Below are 25,635 nucleotides of genomic sequence, written 5' to 3'. Positions count from 1 at the left end.
ACCAAGGAATCCCTAATTATCTTCCCCAACAGAGTCGCCACTTTTCTGTAACGGTGTATTCGTCGCTATATGATCTATTGATTAAATCATAAGCAAAGTATACAAGTAAATAGAGTCGCCACCGCACTTTTATTTATCCAAAGGACTGGATAAAAAGCGAACAAAAGCCTAAGAAGTTTTACACGTAGAAAACCAATGAAAAGATCAGAGATCGGGTAAGGGGTAAATTACGCAATGGGAAGGTGTTAGGCACCCATCACGTCCTAGGTACTCCTAGGGAGCCCTTTTCACACTTGTTGTAAAAAAAAAATTTATTTGTTTTGACATATTGTGCAAACATGAATGGGATGATGAGAAAAGAATGTACAAGTTAATTATTTTTGTGTTCGAACGGATGAACCCGTTGCATACGTACCTTCCATCAAAGGTAAGGATCAAAACGCCGTAGTTCGGCTAAAAGATTTCCAAAGATTTGTGAGTTCATTTTAAAACACAAGCATTAAGGCTTTCCATTACCAATGGGAGAAAACTCAACCAACATCAACAATCCACCATGCGAGGACGGCTTCGACGTACTAGAGGGGTTAACCCTGTTTTCAGTACGGAAGTCTTACAATCGACTCACTAAGGACAAGGTAAGATTTACATCAACCGCTATGGTAATTGAAACCTATGGCTAATGTATGAAAACATGTTAATAACGGACAAAGCCAAAATAATTGAATGTGTGAAATTAATTGATTATGATTATTCACAAAAGGATGGTCAAAGTATGATTAGATTGATTCAAAGAAGTGTTATGAAAGGAAGTTTGAAAAGTCAAGGACTTAGGGTCCAAGTTTCTAATTTGAAAAGAGGATGAGAATGTTTGCACAACATGCATTTACAAGTTTAAAAAGTCAACAAGTGAAAAGGGGCTTCGAAACAAAAAGGTTGAGGATGAAGTGTAAAACTTCCTAGAAGTTCACTTCTTGAAATCATATAAAAGATGATTCAAGTGTGCCCTTAGGAATGGGGCAACAAAGTAAGTGAGCAAAGTAAGGTCAAGGTGATACCGGATGCCATCAATGGTCTTATACCAATCTCACAAAGCAAAAGCGGATGTCGGATACCAATAACTGGGTTTACACCAACCTCCTAAAGTAAACAAAATTTGGAAGTCGGATGCCAATCTATCTGGACTTATACCAACCTCCAAAGTATGGTCATAGGAATACAAATGCCACATCACAGGGACTTACAATTGCATCCTCTCACACAACAAACAAGAACAAAGAAGATATGAGTGACCAATGAGGTCTTACACTCTATCCTTCCATATCATGGGAACAAAAGCCAATCAATATGGTCTTACAATTGTCCTCAATGGGCAAACAAACATAGATCACAAGGATATACAATAATGATCATACAAGAATTAGCAATCAATAATGATGAATGCACAATGGCAAATAAGCAATCATGTTCAAATGAATCAAATAATCAATCAAACGAGTTCAAGTAGCACACACTATAACCACACAATTTAGGCTCAATCAAAGGGTTTGACTTAAAAAGTCCACTGGAATGGGTGAATGGCGCTCTTAACCTTGACATTGAGAGCCAAGGTGAAGCAGATGAAAGGATATGAGGGGTGTGCCTCATCACTCTTATCCCTGGTCAGGGAGAGCATTGAATATCAGAAGGTGTGGGAGTTCAGAAAGATGGAACTCTCTCCACAGGTTAGACTCGATAGATCTTGGGTTTGGATCTCAATGCTACAACCATGTAATGGGAGCAAGGAGAAGACTCACAGAATAGTGGGAGATAGGCTACATATCTCTTATATCCACCAATTGCCTTATTTAAAGGACTTTACTTGCTTGGGGACAAACATAAACAATCACAAACATTGCCTCTTAAGGAGGACTTCAGACAGTTGCCTGGCTAAATAACAAGCCAGGTCTTCCAGACTACATGGAGACAAGAGAGTCTACCTCAATGCAAATGCTATACAAGCAAAGCAATGCAAGTTCTTAAGAGAACTGAGCAACTAAGGGTACCTGAACTCAATCAAATATAATCAGCATCCCAACATAAACAAAACAACAACATAAGAATCAACAACCAATGTACAATCAAACAATAATGTGCATAGCACAAAGCTCATGTGAACCAAGCACCCTACAACACAAACAAGTTAGTTCACAATAGTCAAATGAAACAATTCAACTTGCATTAATTCCTTTTAAGCACTTTGCTTCTTAACCTGAAAAGTCAAAGTCAAACTCAAACATGAGTAACAAGACCACTAGGACAAGCCTAGGGTCCAAAGGATGGAAAAAATGTAAAACAGCAAGTGAAACATGATCAAAACTAAGAAAATTCAATTAAGAAGAGGATCCAATTGGCCTCACATCCAAACTATGCACTAATTTCATTTTATGCACAATTTAGGTCAAAGTAGGCAAGTGTGAACCACATATGAATGAACAGAATGATCACACTCAAACAAATATCAAAACAGCTCAATAAATTCCACAAAAATTCCAGCTCAAACAGAACATATTCAATGAGCTACCCATCAAATTTCATGCAATTTGGACTAGTGGAAGTAGGGGAATTAAATTCAACATGTCATGGCATGCAAAAATCAACCTAAACTAGGTCACAAAACGAGTGTCAACTTCAATCAATTGTAAAACAGTGAGATCAAATTAGAAATGAATGGGACCAAAGCCAAATTGAAGCTAAACATGTTAGGAAGCACTCCACCAAATTTCATATTCATATGGTAAGAAATGAGCATTTCACAAGATATGGAAGTTTGCTACTCAAGCAAAACCCTAAAAATGCTAAACAGCAATCAAAAATGTCAATCAAATTGGAAATGAATCAACAATTCCTACAAAATTTCATGGTGAAACTAGACATATACAAGGTATCTCATGCAAAAAATCAGAACCATAGGCCTAGTGTAAGCATGTAAAATTAAATCATGAACACAGCATAGCATAGTGTGACACATATTGTTACACTCAAAAAGATTATGTCATATCTACCAATCCAGGGATCCAAAAATTACAAACTATACATCAAAATCTCCAGGAGAGAGTCAAGAACAAGCATGTGAAATTTCATTCATTTTGGAGCAAGCATGATTATTTTATGATCAATATGGTGAAACATACATATATAGCATACATGTCAAAAATCATTAGACCAATCCAAAAAATCACCAGGCACAACTTGAGTTACTATGCCTAAAAAAAACTAGAGGAAATTCTGAATCCAACAAAAAAATTCCCACCTAATTTGGATTAAAATTGAATTTAATATGATTTTTGTAAGATTTGTTAATTTGTTGAAATAATTATTTAAGGTTTAAAATGATTTAATTAAGGCGAATGGCAATTTTGTAATAAACGTATGCCTGGCCAAAACGGCGCCGTATCATTAATGCGGTGGCCTCTCCTGATTCGCTCATTCGCGCGCCAAACACCAAATTTGAATGCGCGGCCATGGCAGTGGATCAAACACCTAACATTTCCAGAAAATGAAACAGTTCTTCATCGTTCTTCATCTTCATCAATCCAGATTTCGGTTATGAGCAAATCTTCACGAAAATGCACAAGCCGTATACCATTCTCTCCGTCTCTCAGCGTAGATCACAGTTATGGCAATGGTTTCGTCCAAAGGTTAACGTATAAAGAGATCCATTCGATAAAAGTTTTGATGCATAAACTTTGAATCAAGATATCTTGATGATTACTCAATGAAAACGCGTGATTCAAGTGCCAAACTACTCCACGTTCAACGCACTATCTAAGCCATGTCTTGATTTTAAGAATTAAAGGTTTTGAAAATTCACCTTCTTGAAGTGCAGTTGGAGAATCCGCGTGTATTTGGCCTTGATTCTTGAAAACAGATGAAGAATGTTGATTATGAAGATGATTGATGATGAAAATTCAGCTCACAGGTGCTTGAATCCGAGGAAAATTGCAGCTGCCATTGATGAGTGATACTTTGCACAGTGAGAATTTGGCCACGATTTTGCTTCAATGCTTGAAACAGTCCCTTAGATTCACCTGCACACCAAGAATCCACAAAGAAATTGCAACAATATTGATGACTTATTGATGAAATGATGAAGAAAGTGAATATCAAAAATGTGAAAATTGAGAGAATTTGGTGAGGTTTTGGATTGGATCTGAAAATGTGATTTTCCCCCTTGCAATTCTGTTAGAGTTAAGCTTTTATATGTGCCCTTAATCCTACAATTAATCATGATTAGCACAAAAATTGGTGATTAGTGAAATGAAGCTTCTTTTGTAATTTGGCCAATTTGCCCTTGGATGGTTTTGACCAATGGAACAGTGTTTTCTCACTTCAAGCAAATCATAAATCTCATTTGGAAGCTATTGGAATTGGTCCCATGTCAAAAAAATTTGTACTTTGAAAGTTGGACCATTTTGCCCTTGGCTTTTTAATTGGTTCACTTCAAAAATGACCTTTTTATGTGAAGGCTTTTGGCAAAATGTGATGATGGATTATGAAAGTACATGTTAAATGTGGTTTGCCCAAAGAAGAACCATCCAATTTGGCCATTCCATGTGAAAGTTATGCCACTTTGAATTTAGGCATTTTCTGAAAATGATTGGACCATAATTTGCCAACCACACATGGGAATTGAGTGTTCTTTGACTCTTTGGAAAGGCAAGAACAAGATCTTCAACTTTCATGTTGAACAAATTTTGATTTGAAGCTTGGTTCATGATGTAATTTTGAGGAGAAAAACTTTCCATTTTGGGCAGGTGAGAATTACAGGTTATTTCCATTTTGGGAAACTTTTTGTCTGACTTCAAATTCTTCAACCTTGATCTTTGAAATGCCAAATTAGGCTTATATGGACATGAATGAGACATTTCCAACCATCTCACACCTTCAAATTCCTGATTAAATGCACAGTTGACCACAGTTGACTTTTCTAGGGTTTTGGTGGACTGAGCCAAGTTCTGATGAATTTCAAGCCTTTTTCTCTTGAGATCTTGATACCAAATGATATCACAAGTCATATGAACTCTCATGGATGATCATGGTGCCCAAATTCTTCAAGAATGGCCACCATCCATTGCTCAAATGGCTGATTTTATCTATTTTGACCTAGTTTGCTTCATCTGCAAGAAACATGGTTAGATGACAATATTTTTGTACTTTTGGTTAGTAAACAAATGAAAAGCAATGATATACAAATGCAATACATGCTTGGTGATCAAGAACCCCACTCACAAGACAACTCACCCACTAGGAGGGAAGCAAAGGCATGCAATGATCCTTGAGGCTATGATATGATATGATATGAGCCATGAGGGATCTTAGGGCAAAAATTGGGGTCTTACACATACATTCGTGTGTTTAGAGAAGGTGACCTTGTGCTCAAAAAGATCTTGTCGTTCAAACCAGATTCTAGGGGAAAATGGACTCCCAATTATGAAGGCCCATATGTTATTGTAAGACCCCAATTTTGTCCCTAAGATCCCTCATGGCATCATATCATACCATATCATTGCCTCAAGGATCTTTGTGCACCTTTGCTTCCCTCCTAGTGGGTAGGTTATCTTGTGAGTGTGGTTCTTGATCACCAAGCATGTATTGCATTTGTATATCATTGCGTTTCATCTGTCTATTAACCAAAGGTACAAAAATATTGTCATTTAACCATGCTACTTGCAGATGAAGCCAGCTAGGTCAAATCAGTCAAAACAGTCATTGAGCAATAGATGGTGGCCATTCTTGAAGAATTTGGGCACCATGATCATTCATCAAGAGTTCATATGAGTTATGACATCATTTTGAATCAAGATCTCAAGTGGTAGGGGCTTGGAATTCATCAGAACATGGTTCAGTCAACCAAAACCCTAGCAAAGTCAACTGTGGTCAACTGTGCATTTAATCAGTGATTTGATGGTAGGAATTGGTTTGAGAGGTCTCATTCATGTCCATACAAGCCTCATATAACATGTAAAACATCCACAGTGAAGGATTTGAGGTCAGATAAAAAGTTTCCAAAAATAGTAAGTTGACCTGTAATTGGAATTTGCCAAAAATGGAAAGTTCTTCTCCTCAAAATTACTTCATCATACAAGCTTCAAATGAATTTTTGTCCAACATGAAAGTTGAAGATCTTGTTCTCCCATTTCCAAAAAGTCCAAGAACACTCATTTCTCATGGGTGGTTGGCAAGTTATGATCAAATCATTCTCATGATTTTTTGAACTTCAAAGTGAGATAACTTTCAAACCATTTGGCCAAATTGAGTGAGGTTTTTTGCTACAAGTCACATTTGATATGCTCTATCCAAATCCTTCATCACATTTCACCAAAAATCTTCCAATCAAAATGGCCTTTTTCAAGTGCATTGAATTAAAAATGGGAGGGGTGAAAAATTGACTTTCCAATTAATCATTGCCTACACATTCTACCAATTACAAATGTTCAAAAACCAAATTTGGGATGTGTTTAGGCCCATTTTCGCACTGTAGCATGCCATGCACATGCAACTTGAGTGATTGTACCAATTGACCAAAACACCTTCATTTAAGCTAATTTCATTTACCACTTCATTAACCAAGCTTAGGCATTGTTAATCAGAAGTATATATTTCACATTTCAGACTGCAAACCCTAGCCACATTTTACAAATCACATCTGAACTTTCTTTTCTCTCAAAAAACTCTCATTCTTCACTTGGAATTTTTCTGGAAAATTGTCAAAGAACTCGTGCTCTTGTGCATTGGTCCATCATTCACTATCCTTTTTGAAGCTTTTGCAAGCATTATTTCACAACTGTAGAACAAAGAACGCTACTGTTCCATTGGACCTCTCACATGGCAGCTTTTGATTTGGACATCACCAAGCAAGTTTGAGCCACGATTCTCCCTCTATTCATCATCTGGAACTTGAAGGAGCTTCTGTTTCAACTCATCACAGCCAAACAACCACGAAATCCACACTGTTCTTCAAATCTGGTAAAAATTCGAACCTAGCCATTGTTAAAATCATGATATGCTTGTTAAAGATCTTTCCATGCTGGTTGTATTGAGCTTTGAATCGTGAAAAACCATTGAGAATTGAGAGAGAAATGCTGATTTAAAGTTTGTTAGTCAAATGTTATCTTGCTCGATTCTTCCATGATAGTTTGAATTAAGGTTACTGAGTGTTGGGTTGTTGATGTACTCGGTGAGATGAGTCGAATGGTGTGTCCATTTCCAAAATCTGGAACAAAAGTTCATCACGATGATGAACAGGATGAACAGTTCATAAACCCTAATTTTTTCTTCAACCCAGGTCGTGTTTTGATCTGCTGGAATTTTGTTTTGCATGAATTTCCCGTTTCCTGGCCATGTCACCAATAAGCACATGACACGCCCTTAAGTGAAACGCGGCGTTTCACTTAAGTGGCTTCATAATTACAGAAATGCCATTGCCGTGTTTAAATTCATTTAAATCATTTTCTTTTTTTCAACTTTAATTTCACTTTGATCTTCAATCTTCAAAAATTCATAATTCTTCCAATATTTGTCCAAATTTGATGGGATTTTTTGTAAAATGCTCCTCATGATCTCTAGTTTATTATGGTGATTTTTCCAGATTTTTTGCACGTGTGGATTTTTAAATGTGCTAGGGTTTGTTCATGTGTGTCCATTTTGTGTATGCCATGCCATTTTGCTTGTGAAATAATGATACTTAATCCAATGCCTCTGAAAATTTTTATGCTTAAACTAGACATGCTCATGGTCATTTTGGTGTAGAGTTTGTGATTTTATCATTGATGGTTGATGAGATATGATTTTTTGAATAGAGGTGTGACAATTTGTATCACACCATTCATGTCTAACTTCTTGATTTTTATTACCATGCTTATTGAAATCAAAATGGTCTGGAGTTTTGCATGAATATACTTATGGATGTTGAGAATACATGTGAATTTTTCTGGAATTATTGATGGCATTTCCTATTTGATTGGAATTTTCTCCCCTGTTTGGTCATTTGTTGATTTTTTGTGATGCATGTTTGTATTTAGTTTGTGAAATTCTGGTTATTAATTGGATGGATGTGAAATTTGGCATGAGTAATGTAGACATCTTGAAGTTTATCATGGCTTTGGTCCCATTCATTTATCATGTTTTGTTTCTGTTTTATGATTAATTGAAGTTGGTGCATTTTTTGATGCTTTGTATGAGTTTGCTTGAACTTGCTTTGACTTTCTGATTTTCATTGACCTACTTCCCTTGATCCAAATGAGCTAGAATTTGGTATGCTTATCATGTTGTGGATGATGTTTAATCATGAATTATTTGAGGATTTATTGAAATGTTTGTGATTGGATTTGGGTGAAGTCTTTCTGTTGACTTCTTTGAGGTGCTATATGACATGCTTTGACCTAATTTGTTTGTGAAATGATAATGATGAATGATATGAATGTGAAACCACTTGGGTTTGTTTCTTAATTGTTTGAACTTGATTTTAGATAGCTTTTACTTGCTGTTTGGGATTTTTTATTTCCTTTTGACCCTAGGCTTGTCCTAGTGGTCTTGTTTCTCATGTTTGAGTTTGCTTTTCAGGTTAAGAAGAAAATGCTTTAAGGAGATTAATGCAAGTTAATTGAGTTTGATTGATTATCATGAACTAACTTGTTTGTTTTGTAGGATGCTTAGCTCATATGCTTTGAGCTTTGTGCATTGCACATTTGACTGATTGTGTTGACTGTTGATCCTTATCTTATATTGGTTTTGAATTTGAGTTGTATACTGATTTTATTTGATTGATTTCAGGTACCATTAGTTGCTATTAGTTCTTTGAGAACTTGCATTGCTTTGCTTGATAGCATTTGCATTGAGGTAGAATCTCTTGTCCTCATGTAGTCTGGAAGACCTGGCCTGTTACTTGGCCAGGCAACTGTCTGAAGTCCTCCTTAAGAGGCAATGTTTGTGATTGTTTAACTTTGTCCCCAAGTAGGTAAATACCTCATGTGAGGCAATTGGTAGACAAAAGAGATATGTAGCCTATCTCCTACTATTCTGTGAGTCACTCACCTTGCTCACACCACATGTGTTGATGCATAGTGAGTAAAAGCCCAAGATCAATCGAGTCAATAACCTGTGGAGAGAGTTCCTACTTTCTGAACTCCCACACCTTCTGATATTCAATGCTCTCCCTGACCAGGGATAAGAGCATGAGGCACACCCCTCATATCCTTTCATCTGCTTCACCTTGGCTCTCAATGTCAAGGTTAAGAGCACCAGTAACCCTATTCTAGTTGGCTTCAATGCCCACCCTTTGTATGAGCCTAATTGTTTAGTTATAGAGTGTTCTGAATGACTTTGGTTGATTGATTACTTAGTTCATTTGTACATGTCTGCTTGCATGCCTTGTGCATTTATCATCATTAATTTCTCATTAGTGCATGATCATTTCATTTGTCTTTGTGACATATCTTTGTTGTTTGCCCATTGAGGACAATTGTAAGACCATTCATTGGCCATTGTTCCTATGATATGGAAGTGAGTATAAGACCATTTCATTGGCCACTCATCTTCTCTTTGCTTGATGCATTTGTTTGTTGTATGTGAGGATGCAATTGTAAGTCCATGTAATTTGGCATTTGTTTTCCTATGATCATATGTTGGAGGTTAGAGTAAGCCCAGATAAATTGGCATCTGACATCCAAGTGTTTGCTTTGTGTTTTGTTGGAGATTGGTATAAGCCTAGATAGATTGGCATCCGGTATCCACTTTTTATTTCTTTGTTGAGGAGATTGGTATAAGTCCATAGAGTGGCCTCTGATATCCAGTTCTGTTTTAGGAGATTGGTATAAGTCCAGTGATTGGCATCCGGTATCCGCTTTTGTTGACTTTCTTCCTTTGCTTTGCTCGTTTGTTATTGCTCATTGTTTATTCCAAAGGACACACTTGAGTCATCTTCTATATGATTTCAAGAGGTGAACCTTCTAGGAAGTTTCACACTCCATCTTCATCCATTCATCCATTTTGTCCTAAACCTTTTCACACATTACTTTCAAAACTTGAGATAAATATTGTGCAAACATCTTCATGCTTTTAAATTAGAAACTTGGACCCTAAGTCCTTGACTTTTCAAACTCCATTTCATAATACTTCTTTTGAATCAATCTTAATCATACTTTGACCCTTCTTTTGTGAATAATCATAATCAATTAACTTCACCCATTCAATTGTTTTGTGGCGTTGTCCATTCCTGTTAAGTTTTCATACATTAGCCATAGGTTTGATTTATCCTAGTTGGTTGATGTTAATCTCGCCTATTTGTCCTTAGTTTATTGAATTGTAAGTCTTCCTTGCTTATTATAGGGTTAACCCCTCACTAGCAAGTTGAAGCTTTTCTCACATGGTGGACTTGTTGTTTTGTATAAGGTTGAGTTTTCTCCCGTGGATAACGTAAGACCTTAAGGCTTGTGTTTAAAATTGAATCCATTAACTTTTTTTTGGAAATCTTTTAGCCGAACTACGACGTTTTGATCCTTTACCTTTTATGGAAAGGTACGTAGGCAACGGGTTCATCCGTTTGAACACAAAAACAATAAAAATTGTATATTCTTTTCTCATCATCCCATTCATGTTTGCACAATAAATATTTCATAACAAATAACAATTTTGTACAACAAGTGTGAAAAGGGCTCCCTAGGAGTACCTAGGACGTGATGGGTGCCTAACACCTTCCCATTGCGTAATTTACCCCTTACCCAGACTCTCTGATCTTTTCATTAGTTTTCTATGTGTAAAACTTCTTAGGCTTTTGTTCGCTTTTTAGCCAGTCCTTTGGATAAATAAAAGTGCGGTGGCGACTCGAATTCTTTGTATACTTTGCTTATGGTTTAATCAATAAATCATATAGCGACGAATACACCGCTACAGTTATTAAGAGAGCCTTTTCAGGCGGTGCTTTGATTCTTACAACTATGGATGGTGAAGAGTTCACTCGTCCCATGAACGCAGATGCAGTCAAGAAATACTTCTCCTAAAAAGAAAAGAACAGCTCGCTAAGTTGAAAACCTGAAAGGGCGGCTTAGGCAAAAAAGAGCGTCTCGGTGGATTGAAAACCCGAAAGGGCAATTTAGGTAAAAGTTAGAGACATAAAAAACAGAAAAATTTCCCGATAAGTTGAGTACCCCACCTTGGGGCAACTTGTGCAAAAATTAGGGGCTTAAGGCAAGTAACTCCATTTTGTTGATCTTCAAATTTTGGAGAACTCTGAGCACAAGGGTTGACGTCAATGCATCATCCCAACAGCGGTCAAGAGCACAAAGGATATCAAAAGTTGGTAGAAGGATTAAGGATCATTTGTATTCAATGTAACCTTTTTCCATGTAAAATTACCATTTTCAACTTTGTAAAAATCTATGGAGTCTTATCATTTACAAACTACCATCCCATTAAATAAAGTTGAGCTTTTATCCAATTGTTTCTACTCTTATTTACTTCAGCCAATGGTTTAATTTTATGATGATCATTTTGAAAATTTAAAATTTTAATCAAAATCTTTTTCTAAAAAAAAACATATAAAAACAAGAATTTTTCAAAGCAATTAAAAAGAAGTATCAATAGCACTTTGAAGTATAGCAAGTCCTTAAGTGCTAAGCATCAGAGTGTTTGTTCCCTAGCGATGTTCTGATTCTTTTTCCCAGCTAAGTTGGTTGATTCAGTACCTTGCGGTGTGTTATTTCCCGACAATGTTTCTGTATTTCCCCAACAGGTTTGATCTTCAGCAGAGTAAGATCTTTTCCCCAGTAGATCGCATTGGTTTCCCCACCAGTCGCTATCCGCATCGCTCCCAGTCAGAGCTCCCTCCTAGTTTCTGGGCAGCTATTTTGTGTTTATCTTCTGCATGGTTGTCTCCCATTTGATATGGTGTTGACCTAAAATTCCTTGCATACTCGATAACTTCGCCTTTCCTCAGCAGATCTCCTCCCTCGGCTAGATTTGAGCCTTTGGTTGGTTGATTTCTCGGTTCTCCATCAGTTGTCTCCCTCATTTTATGGATTGACCGAGGATTGTACCGATGATTCAAATTCTTTGCGACACCTTGGTATCCTTTGTGATCGCTTTGTCAGCATAATCATCATATATACATATACATATACATTCATATAATTTCATAATTTGCATATTTGCATCGTCATATTTGATTAAATTGTTGGTTTGAGATTCTCATTCTCTGTATGGTGGTACTTTATCCCCGTACAAATTTTGGTGTCTGTCCTCCCTCAATTCTAGAGCGTCAGCCCCTTAGGAAAAAAGACTTTAACCCTTCTCCTCTTCCCCATTGAGTTTGTTTCCTCGTGGATGATTATTATTTCGGTTTCCTTTCCAGTTATTTATCTGGATGGAATCACTCCTTTTGAGTTATATCCTCATTGGGTTGAGTCTTGATTGACTGTTTCTTTCTAGCTCTTACCTAGATAGATGCTTTGAGTATCCTAAGAGTTTATTGCCCACTAACTGGCAATATTCTTCTTAGTTTGCAGTTTGTTACTTCTTGCCCAATACCCGACAAAAGTATCCATGTTTTCTCCTTAGTAGAGTCCCTAGTGGATCTATTCCTCAGAAAGTATATCCTTGATATGTTCACCCTAACCGATGACAGATATCTTTCCCTCCTCTATTGAGTTTATCCTTGATATGTCCATCCTAACCGATGACGGATATTCTCACCTTTGGTGTTCTGCTCAGTAAAAGGTAGTTGTAATCCCTATTCTTGTTCCCAGAGAGTTAATCCTTGATATGCTCATCTTAATCGATGACGGGTTTCCTTCTCTTTGTGGTCTTCTACCCAGTAACCGGTAGTTGTAAATCCTGCTTTTTGTCCCCTTCGCAGAGTTAATCCTTGATATGTTCACTTTAACCAGTGATAGATTCTCTCTCTTGGTATTCTATCCAGTAATCGATAGATGTAATTCCTATTTTCTCTCCTCTCATAGTCTATCCTTGATATGTTCATCCTAACCGGTGACAAATTTTCTCTTTGATTGGTCTTCTATCCAGCATTCGATAGATGTAATTCCTACTTTTTGTTCAGTTGGTTTATCCTTGATATGTTCATCTTAACCGATGACGGGTATCCTCCTTGACATTTCTCAGGCACGTCTATTCTTGACATGTTCATCTTAACCGATGATGAATTTTCTTTCCTTTGAGTTTATCCTTGATATGTTCACCTTAACAGGTGACATATATTCTCATCTTTGGTCTTCTACCCAGTAACGGGTAGTTGTAAATCCTATTTTTTGCAATTACCCCCAGCAAGGCTATTCTTACTCAGTAACTGGTAATGAATACTCCCTCCTGGCATTTCCCAGTGAGTCATCCTTGATATGTCCATCTTAATCGATGATGGGTGTCCTCTCTTTGACCTTTATTATCTCCTCACCCAGTAATAGATAGTAGATAATAGATTTATGCTCCTCCTGTGTTGAAGTTTATTGCTTCTCCAATTGAGTTGAGTGCGCATTTCCTTAGTGAAATCACTTTTCCTGCATGATTCAAGTACTTCAATTTTATCCTGACTTACTCGTATCCCTTGCAGATGTTGTTGTTTCGCCGACTGAGTCTTTCCATGTTTGTATGGAATTCCTCGAGTCCCCCAGTAGTTTTAAGCTGTAGCCTGGCCTACCCATAACTCCTTTATCTCCTAGAGTCTCTGTCTCCCCAGTGAATTTTCCTTATGGAATGTATTATGCTCCTGTGGACTTTCGATCTCTCTGATTTCTTTTCCTTTGTGGCAAAATTTCCCCACAGAGCATTAACTTTTGCATTCATATCATTTGCATCATGAGGTCTCTAAGGGACCAAAATTTGTTTCTATATGTTGTTAGTTAAGCCCATTCTACTGAGTCGACATGAAGATTTTAACCTTCGCCTCCTCGGTTAGAATGTCCTTAAATAGGGGCAGCTGTAAGACCCCAATTTTGACCCTAAGATCCCTCATGCAATTTCATCATAAGCATTAGCATTGGGATCATACCTTGGCATCCTCCTTACCCCTCTTTCATTGGGTTTGTTTTGGGAGAGATCACCAAGCACTTTGTGATTGCATCATACTTATATTTTATCGTTTTACTAACCAAAATACCAAAAATATATCTCTGCATTTGCCTAACTCTTTTGTAGGTAGGGCATGATCACATTGATCTATCAAGTTCATATCTAGGGTTTGAGACCCTCATGACAAAGAGCACAACCATGAATTGATCCAATAATGGTTATGAGCATCATATATGAAATTCTAGTTATCAAACTTTCGATGTCACACGGGTTGTTATGACATCCAATTCTGCGCAGACAAGAATTATGCAGAACTTAAAAGTAAGTGCAATAAATAACACAAGTAATTGTTCACCCAGTTCAGTCCAACATGACCTACGTCTGGGGGCTACCAAGCCAGGGAGGAAATCCACTATTAGTAGTATTAATTCAGACCTTAAACCAACTGTTTAATCCTATCACTTAATACCTACCCAATGCAATTTCAATCTTACACTAAGATCAGAGTTCCTACTCACTCCCCCTCAATCACCTCAGTGATTACTACCTTTAATCAATATTAAAGATAAGTATGAAGTCACACTTCAAACAACTCTTGATTGTGCTTAACAACTTTAATCAAGATACACAGCACTCACGCTTAAAAGCTTAGAGTGACACAACACTTACAACTCAATGAACACCTTATACCAATGCAATCATCTCAGTGATAATAGCTTGGCTTACAAGATACGTCTAATACAAGACACACAAAAATACAGCAGTGAAGTATAATGGACACACTAAATCTTCACGCCTAAAAATCCCCAGTTTTAAATGAAGGATTGCCATCCTTTTATATTGCAGCACTTGGGCCTTGAACTTGTATCTTCCTGAAATTAAGGTCACGCGAGTTCCCCTAAATTCCATATCTAGGTTACTAACAAATAGGCTATTTGTTAGGTTCATTAATTGTAGCTTGGTTGTTGGTTTCCTGGATTTTCTCTCAGCTGTTGAATCCCTGAAGAATAGCCTGAGAAAACTGCTGAAACAGAAAAACTAAACAACCTACAATATAGCATACACTGTCAGGAATGAATGTCACAACATTCAGTTTGACATTCAAGTCACTAACCATATGCTAAGTCTGTTTTTCCTGAAAACTGACTGTACAATTTGTTGTACTGTACAGAATCAATCTGTCCATACTTCCGTATCAGCGTACAATTATAAATGTCAAAACATCCAATTTTGACATTCACACATAGAGACTTACATCAGGTCTGTTATCCTCTTGATAAGCAGACTGACAATAAATACTGAGTTATAGTAGAACATCACTTGTTCTATTCCTCAGTAACTGCTGACAGGGATGAATGTCATAACATCCAGTTTGACATTCAATAAATCCTGTATTAGCTAATCCTGCAATACACTAGCCAGAATGTCATGACATCAGCCAAGACATCAGAGTACAACTAGATATTCTAACATACAATGCAGTCAAACAAACATCTCCACAGCATGTCATGACATCAGTCAAGACATTAGAATCCAGCTAGTGTTTTACCATACAATGCAGCCAATTAAACACCTACAATATATGAGTTTCATAGATTCCTACATTTTATTTTGATCAAGTCTTCTTCAAGAGTTTGAGGGTGATTTGCCTTGGAAACCCTAGTTTAATTGGGTATCTTGAGTAACTTCTCCAACAAGCTATCTCACCATTTGATCAAATTTCTCAAGGGAAACTTAAAAATTCATCATCTTATGCATATATGATCTACCATGAGCCAATAAAGTCAAGAGAATTGAAGGTTAGGAAGTTGGTTGATGGTGGTTGGCTAAATGAATTCATCTGATCAAAACTGGGTCTCCCTAGACCCTATCTCCTACAATTTTCAACATATGAAAATGATTCCAAGAGAAAAGTCACTCTAAATGACATTCCAAACAACGTGCATGTTTAGACCTAGAGCTAGTTTTGGTTGGAAAATCATTTCCTATGTTGAAACATTATAGGTCATTTTGTCTAAACCCTAATTTGAAAGTCAACTTTCCAAAGCCATAACTTGCTCAATTTTTGTGATATGAAAGATTTCCAAGTTGCACAATCAAATTAAAGATGTCTAATTCAACTTTATTGTTTGGAGTGGGAGCTAATTCAAATTTTATGAGCATGTGATATGAGATTACATTATAGGTCACTTTTGACCTATACCATTGAACAAGTGATTTTTTCAAACTTCAAAAATGCATAACTGATCGGTCACCATTTTACTTGATTTTCATCATGTTTTCGGCCAAAACTCATCAATGTGGTAACACTTTATTTTGAGTTTTAGTGTTTGAGTTTAAGTATTTCATGTTTGAGTATTTTTATGCTTATTTTGCTTTTGGTGTTAATTTAAGTTTTTAGATGCGTTTGATGTCGTTTCCATGGTATTGTGCATGTTTCAGAAGTAGTTGAAGAGTCGGAAGTGCCAAGGCAACAATGGAAGAGGATGGAAGAGTTAAAGAAAAAAATAAAATCCTGGAGCCAAACACGGCCCGTGTCTCCTGACACGGCCCGTGCTGCAAGCTCAACTTCTTCCCATACAAAAACCAGAGAGCCAACATGGACGGCCGTGTTGCTTGGCACGACACGTGTTGGCAGGCGCGCTGAATTTTCTGGTTTCTTATTTTCACTCATGAAGTGATCCCGGAGGGCATTTTTGACTTTTTGGCTTGGCTGTAATGTGTACTGTACTATTTAGACCTAAGAAAAGAAGAAAAAAAGGATGACGGGACAAAGAGAAGGGGAGAATCAAGATTTTTGGAGAACGGAGATCATCAAGCGCGGAAGCAATTGAAGATCAAAGCTATCTAATCTCTTGTAATGTCTAATCTTAAATTTGTACCTTCTTTGAATAGTATGATGAGCTAAACCCCCCTATGCTAGGGGGGTGTGCCTGAATTGCTTTTGTAATGAACCTTCTTCCTACAATTTTATGAATGTTTATGTTTTTATGAATTCAATTTGTTATACACGAGTGTAATGCTTGCCGTATTGGAAAATTAGGTATTGATTTGGAGGTAAAGGAGGTCGGATAAATCCCTTTATCACTATGTGTATAATAACATCGCTAATTTCTCTTAGGAATGAGGATTTAATAGTGATGATGGGAAATTCTTGATATTCATACATGGGATTAATATTCTTTTAAATGGCTAAGGAATTGGGATTTAAAATTGAATGTTAATGGCTTCTGGCTAAGGAATTAGGGGAAACTACTCTTGAGAATCATATTGAATCATTCTAACATAGATGTCATAAAATAAGGATTGAGTTTATTTCAGAGCAATTCATACACCCCAGACCTAGCATGCTTAACTTTACTGCGTTCAAAAATTCTCTATTTTTCCTTTATATTTTACAGAGCAAATTTACTCTTCACTTACCAACCAAAGGTTCTTTTGTTTAGTTGAATCATTACCAACACTGATAGTTCCTACGCAGTCCTCGAGATCGATACTCAGGATAATTCCTTTTCATTACTACATCGGTAAAAATAGTACACTTGCTATTTTCCCGATCAAGTTTTTGGCGCCGTTGCCGGGGACTGCCAAACTATCGGTTAATAATTATTCAATTTGAATTTTGTTGCTCTGCAACTAAAATTTTACTTTATTTTATTTGTTTATTTCACTTTGCCTATCCTAACAACTGCCTAATATTTTTATGCGAGGTAAGGCCTCAGCTGAATTTCTTTTTGACGCAGAACCAGAACGATCGTTGCGAGCACGAATCAGAAAAGCCAGACACGACAGACTGGAAGCGCCAGAAGAACCGCTGATAGTTTCTGATTCCGAGAAAGATGGAACCGTTTCTATTCATTTCGAACACTCTGATTCTGAAAATTCGGATACCGAGCCTGAAACTATGGCAGATGCCACACCTCATGTGGAGAGACTATTAGGTGATTACGGGGGAGCTAATGCCCCGCTTGGAAGGATGACAATAGTGAATCAACCAGTCAATGTTGCCCACTTTCAACTTCACCCCTCAACGATACGACAACTAGAAAGGAGGCCTTTCTCAGGAAAAATTAACGAAGATGCCAACAAGCATTTGCAAAGGTTTCTGACTATGACTACATCGTTAAAGATTGAGGGGCATTATGAGGAAGCTAAGAAGCTGGTCATGTTTCCGTTTACATTGTCAGAAGATGTTGAAGAGTGGTTCTACTCTTTACCTGCTGGAAGCATCACAACTTGGCAACAGATGGAGACAACTTTTCTCAACGAGTACTTTCCGGCTTCTGTATACATCCGAAAGAGGTACGACATAGTGAATTTTAAACAGAAGGAGGGAGAGTCACTTGGAGATGCGTATAAGAGGTTCAAACGATTGTTGGTTGCATGTCCTACTCATAATATGGATGCAACGGAGAAAATGCAAAATTTTGTAAATGGTCTTCGGCTGAAGACTAAGCAACTCATTGACACAGCAGCTGGTGGCTCAACCAATTTTACAACAACCACTGGTATTAAAAAGATTATCGAAGCCATTGCAGCCAATGAGCACCTGGAGTTGTATGACCGCAGTGTTAGTCAACCCGAAGGGATAATTGACCTGAAATTGGCAAGCCAAGTGGTGAAGATGGAAGATCAAATAGCAGCTGAAGTAGAAAGGAGACTGAAGAAGATGGCTATTGATACCCAAATTGTTGCACAGGTTCAACAGGTTCAACCAACTCAAACTAGTAATTGCGAAATTTGTGGAGGACCTCATCTTACCGCACATTGCGTTGCAACCGCATAACAAATTGAGGAGATCAAGTTTCTTAGGCAGAACAACCCTTATTCAAATACATACAATCCGGGTTGGAAAAACCATCCAAATTTCTCATGGAAGGATCAACAAGGAAATATGCAGAACCAACCACAGCAACAACAATTTCGACCTCAGCAACAACAACCGTATCAACAACATCAACAACAGTTTCAGCAACAGGTACCAAGAAAAGCTGATTGGGAGCTTGCCATTGAGAAGATGGCCGCTCAAAGCTCTCAATTTCAAGAAGAGACTCGAAGTAATTTAAAAAACACAGGTGCTTCAATTAAGAATCTTGAAATACAGATGAGTCAGATAGCCCAACAACTAGCGGGTTTTCAACAACAGGGCGATTTACCAAGTTCTACGGTTACTAATCCAAGAGAAAATAATCACGTGAATGCGGTGACCACAAGGAATGGTAAGTCGAAAGAAGTATCTGAGAAGAGTTCTGAAGAAGAAGACTTATTGCTTGAAGTTGATCTAGAGATAAAAGAAAATGAGGTTGCAAATGAAGAGGTTACTAGTGATGAAAGAGTGGTCAAAGATAAAGTTATTGATCCAAAACCGGCCGTCAAACTGCCATTCCCAACAAGAAATAAGAAGAAAGGGCAGCATGAGAAAAACTTTGAGAAGTTCTTGGAAATGTTTAAAAAGCTTGAGCTAAACATTCCTTTCTTGGAGGCTCTTGAGCAAATGCCTACCTACGCAAAGTTCATGAAAGACATCATCTCGAAGAAGCGGACCATAGAGACTAACCCGATTATTCTAACGGAAACTTGTAATGCCATTTTGCAGGGTATGAAGGTTCCGGTGAAAAAAAAGGATCGAGGTTCTCTGACTATTCCGTGTGCCATTGGAGATAGATCCTTCAAGAAAGCTCTAATTGATTTGGGAGCGAGTGTAAGTCTTATGCCGCTGTCCATCTATAAGAGGTTAGGGATAGGTAAAATTCAAGATACAATAATGACACTCCAGTTTGCTGACCACTCTGTGAAGAGACCTTATGGGATAGTAGAAGATGTGCTAGTAAAGATCGACAAGTTTGTGTTTCCGGTGGATTTTGTCATTTTGGAAATGCCGGAAGATGAAGAGATACCAATCATTTTGGGGAGACCATTTTTAGAGACCGGGAGATGTTTGATCGACATAGAAGAAGGCACGATGACTTTGAAAGTGTATGATGAAGAGTTAAAAATTGATGTGCGAAACACCATGAAGTACAAGGATGAGGTTGGCACTAGTCAACATATTGAGACAATCGATCAAATATGTGAAAAGAAAAATTGCTTGACAACACAAAAATTACCCTTGGAAAGGGTGTTGAGCTTATCAATTTTTAACGAAGAGGAAGTAGTTAACGAGAAAGATATGGAAGTATTAGCCATGACGGAAGCATCACCACCTTTTAAAGGTTATCGACACAACCGGTGGGAAGATTTAAGGCAACCCTTAGTGGAAGAAAAGAAAGATGAACAAAAGAAGGGAACCGAATTGAAACAACTACCGGAGAACCTCAAATATGTCTTCCTAGACACAGAGAATTTGAAGGGAATAAACCCTACAATATGCATGCACAAAATTCTCATGGAAGATGATCACAAGCCGGTTGTCCAACCTCAACGACGACTTAACCCAGCAATGAAGGAAGTAGTCAGAAAAGAGGTGCAACACGGCCGACCGTGTGAGCTAGCACGGGCCGTGTTGCTCAATTTTCAGAATCCAATACATTTTCCAGAGGTGCAACACAGTCGGCCGTGTGCGCTAGCACGAGCCGTGTTGCTCAATTTTCAGAATCCAATACATTTTCCAGAGGTGCAACACGGCCGGCCGTGTGAGCTAGCACGGGCCGTGTTGTAGTACGTAACGCAGAATTTTTTTAATTTTAAAGACGTTGGAGTGGGGCCCACACGTCTTTAAACACTCTTTACCACTACCCCACTCACTTTTCAGCCACTTCATCTTCTCCAACCCTATTTTTCTCTCAAACCTCTCAAACTCCATAACCACCTTCACTTTAAACCTCAACTTTCATCATCATCCAACCATTTTTTTTCAAAGTCCCTTCACAAAAGTTGGGCCGTTTCTTGCACTTTACACCGTGATGGTATTATTTTTCTCTATCTCCACTATTTTTTTTCCGCTAACTTTTCAGGTGACCATTATGCCCCCCAAAAGAGCCGAGCGAGGAAAGGTTGTGGTAGAGACCTCAAGGCCGAGACAAAGGGCCCGGAGGATGCCAAATGCACACGGAATTATGTTTGAGGATGATGACCATGTTGAAAGGTACAAGACTCACCTTAAAAGGAAGCTTGTACCTACAAGGTATGTTTGTGATGATACTATTTGTGCTTTAGGAATTCTAGATGATGTATCTCAAATGTTCCACAATTTAGGTATTTTTGAATTTATGCATGCTGATGTGCCTTCCTATGAACACATCACTCTAGAGTTCCTAAACACTGTAAAATTTAAATTGGAAAAGAATTGGACTGGTCATATTTATGAATACTTTGGTACTATGAGTTTCCGGCTCTATAACGAAGATTATTCGATGTCGGTTATTCAGCTTGGGCAATGCCTCCGATTACCATTGGTAGGATCCGGAGCAGTGCCAAATGACTTTTCTGCAGGTTCCTTTTGGTCTTCTATTACAGGTTTACCGCAGTATGAACCTCGGAGTGCAAAGGCATCATGGATTTAGAACCCGTGTTTTCGATATGCTCAAAAAGGGTTAGCGTTCACCTTGTTCGGACGAGGAGATAGTACAGGTGTAGCGGCAAAGCGGGAGTTATATTTGATGCATGTCATGGTTAATGAGGAACCAGTGAATGTGGCGGCATTCGCCACCGACCATTTAGGTACCATGGGGCGTGCCAGCTCAGGTGCCATTTCAGTGGGTGGTATGATCACACAAATTGTTGAATGGTGTGGGTGTAGGCCGGTTTTGGACGGAGAGACCCCGATGCAGGCGTTGGGTAAGCTTGACATCAATGCCCTGTGCACGCAAGGAATGCTCGAACAAAGCCGTCATGGGTATGTGTTGGTAAGTCGGACACGCCGGCTGTTCCGCTTACCGAACACTGATAAAACTAATGTTGATAACAACGAGAATTGGTTGTATACTTCTGTTAACCCCGAAGAGGCGGGAGAAGATGATTTTCGTGCAGGTGAAACGATGGAGGAAGATGCACCGGCAAGGGAGAGGGGTGTTCCTCACCCTTACACCTCTCACCACCGAGGTATGGGAGCCTCCTCTGCTGGATGGACACCCATGGACATGGATCAGTTCCGTGTCGAGCAGGCTCGCCAGGGGGCGGAGATTGATCGGATCATCACAGAGCAGCTCCGTCAAGGGGCTTCCATTGATGATATTCAAAGGATGATGCAACAGATGATGTTGCAATTTCCACAGCACCCTCCTCCGCAGTAGGCACTGTAAGTCCCTCTTGCATTTGGGTTTAAACATTGGGGTCAATGTTTAGTTCAAGTGTGGGGGGGTTCTTTTCATTGTTTTAGTTATTTTCCGTTTTGGTTTTTCATTTTTTTAAGTTAACTTTGATTTCTTTTATTTTCAACTGTTTGGGTGTTGGGTTACAGATTGATGGATAAAAACCAGAGGCGTGAGGGAAGGATGTTTAATGGATGAAAGACACAACCCGAACTTACTCTCCCGAACCAAAAAGTATGGTACACCTGAACCAAAAAGAAGCTACATTACACAGAGAGTGCTTTGGAACCTGCAAGTTTACCCCACATGGTGAGACTACAAAAAGCCAAATACGAAGATATCATCATGAGAGTTAATCCAGGTATGACTCTATCGCTTTGGTTTTGCGTACGTTCTACTGAGATAGCACTGCATTAAGACACACACTGAGGCACGTTTTTGTTGTTAACCTCGAGCCTTTCCAGCCACCCTTGTACGTTTTATCTGTTGCAAACCCCTTTTGAGCCTTTAACCATTTTGTTTGTTTTTAAACCACTTATGTTCCCCTATGGCCAGAAAGAAAAACAATATATAATAATCTCTTTTACCCTTGCTCGGCATGAATGTTGTAGATTTTGAAACTGTGGTGAATTCTAAGCTTGGGGTGGTGAATCTAATACAAAAATGGACAAGCGTGCGAAAAATTGTTACAAGAAGAGAGAAAAAGAAAAATAAATTGGAGGCTTTTTGAATACTCCGAAAACAAAAACAAAAAAAGAGAAAAGAAAAATAGAACTGATAACAACGCACTTGTCCCAACTAAACGACTTGAGTACATTTGCAATACTCAATCTGTTGAGTAAAGTTAAATAGTCGATGTCGAACCCCTTTATATCAAAATAAACACAGGTACAAGAAAAAATGGCATGAGTGCCAAGCCCAAAAACCCTTGTGTATCCGTTTGTTGTTTATCCCACCTGTCCTAAGCCCCATTACAACACTAAGTCCTCCTAAAGTGTGTGAATTATGTTTGTGCAATAGAAGTAGAATTTATTCAAAAACTAAGAGTCGATATTGCATATGCTGAGTCTTGAGTGCTAACCCTGAGAGATTGTGTGAGATGTATGAAAAGCTTGCAGGTAAAGAGGTGCTGGACTGTGAGGTGTAGCGGATAGTTCGGATCGGGTGGCCGAAATCTTGACCATGAAGGTAGGAAACTCGGTGCGAATAACATCGGTTGTATAGTGGTGAAAAGGAATTCTGGGGTGACCTCTGCTTGTTGTCTCTTGCATCACTTGAGGACAAGCAATGAGATAAGTTTGGGGTTGTGATCGGTCACCATTTTACTTGATTTTCATCATGTTTTCGGCCAAAATTCATCAATGTGGTAACACTTTATTTTGAGTTTTAGTGTTTGAGTTTAAGTATTTCATGTTTGAGTATTTTTATGCTTATTTTGCTTTTGGTGTTAATTTCAGTTTTTAGATGCGTTTGATGTCGTTTCCATGGTATTGTGCATGTTTCAGAAGTAGTTGAAGAGTCGGAAGTGCCAAGGCAACAATGGAAGAGGATGGAAGAGTTAAAGAAAAAAATAAAATCCTGGAGCCAAACACGGCCCGTGTCTCCTGACACGGCCCGTGCTGCAAGCTCAACTTCTTCCCATACAAAAACCAGAGAGCCAACACGGCCGGCCGTGTTGCTTGGCACGGCACGTGTTGGCAGGCGCGCTGAATTTTCTGGTTTCTTATTTTCACTCATGAAGTGATCCCGGAGGGCATTTTTGACTTTTTGGCTTGGCTGTAATGTGTACTGTACTATTTAGACCTAAGAAAAGAAGAAAAAAGGGACGACGGGACAAAGAGAAGGGGAGAATCAAGATTTTTGGAGAACGGAGATCATCAAGCGCGGAAGCAATTGAAGATCAAAGCTATCTAATCTCTTGTAATGTTTAATCTTAAATTTGTACCTTCTTTGAATAGTATGATGAGCTAAACCCCCCTATGCTAGGGGGGTGTCCCTAAATTGCTTTTGTAATGAACCTTCTTCCTACAATTTTATGAATGTTTATGTTTTTATGAATTTAATTTGTTATACACGAGTGTAATGCTTGCCGTATTGGAAAATTAGGTATTGATTTGGAGGTAAAGGAGGTCGGACAAATCCCTTTATCACTATGTGTATAATAACATCGCTAATTTCTCTTAGGAATGAGGATCTAATAGTGATGATGGGAAATTCTTGATATTCATACATGGGATTAATATTCTTTTGAATGGCTAAGGAATTGGGATTTAAAATTGAATGTTAATGGTTTCTGGCTAAGGAATTAGGGTAAACTACTCTTGAGAATCATATTGAATCATTCTAACATAGATGTCATAAAATAAGGATTGAGTTTATTTCAGAGCAATTCATACACCCCAGACCTAGCATGCTTAACTTTACTGCGTTCAAAAATTCTCTATTTTTCCTTTATATTTTACAGAGCAAATTTACTCTTCACTTACCAACCAAAGGTTCTTTTGTTTAATTGAATCATTACCAACACTGATAGTTCCTACGCAGTCCTCGAGATCGATACTCAGGATAATTCCTTTTCATTACTACATCGGTAAAAATAGTACACTTGCTATTTTCCCGATCAATAACTCTATCATTTCAAATCCAAATGACATGAAATTGGTGACGATGTTGAAGGTATTTGAAATAGCTACAACTTTGATGAATACACATTTCTCATTTGAAGCTCACATAAAAAGTTAAGCAAGGTGGAATATTGAGATATATGGTTTGACACTTGGAAAACTTTTTCAATATTGTGAAATTTCCCAAACTTCCACCTCAAAATTCATCATGATACAAGATTCAAATGGAAAAGTGTTGAACATGAAAGTTATTCTTCTTGATCTAACCTTTCAAAAAAGTACAATTTCATCCATTTTGGCCAAGATTTGCTAGGGCTGCGCTAGGCTTGAACATGATATCATCATTTGGCAAAGATCAAACTTCAAGCTTCCATATACATTTGCCTTGCATTCCAAGTCGATTTCAGACTTACTCATACTTAATTGTGAATCAAATGGAATGATTTCATGGGCCTGTACACACCCATGCACCCATGCATCAGTCATTGCCAATTTTGGAAAGTCATTTGGAAGGTGCAAATATCACATGATCCAGCTATAAATAGAGCTCCATATGCTCAGAATTCAAGGGACATTCGCGCCAGCTTTGATCCTAAACCCCTAACCCTTCCATTTGAGAGGATAAACCTGAGAATTTCCTTTGGAAGTTGAGTTGAATTCTCACTATTTTGAGATTCAAAACTCCAGGGATCCAAGACCTTTTGTGC

This window comes from Lathyrus oleraceus, chromosome 3 (assembly GCF_024323335.1).
Source record: "Lathyrus oleraceus cultivar Zhongwan6 chromosome 3, CAAS_Psat_ZW6_1.0, whole genome shotgun sequence".
Lineage (NCBI taxonomy): Eukaryota > Viridiplantae > Streptophyta > Magnoliopsida > Fabales > Fabaceae > Lathyrus > Lathyrus oleraceus.
This window is presented reverse-complemented; position numbering follows the sequence as displayed.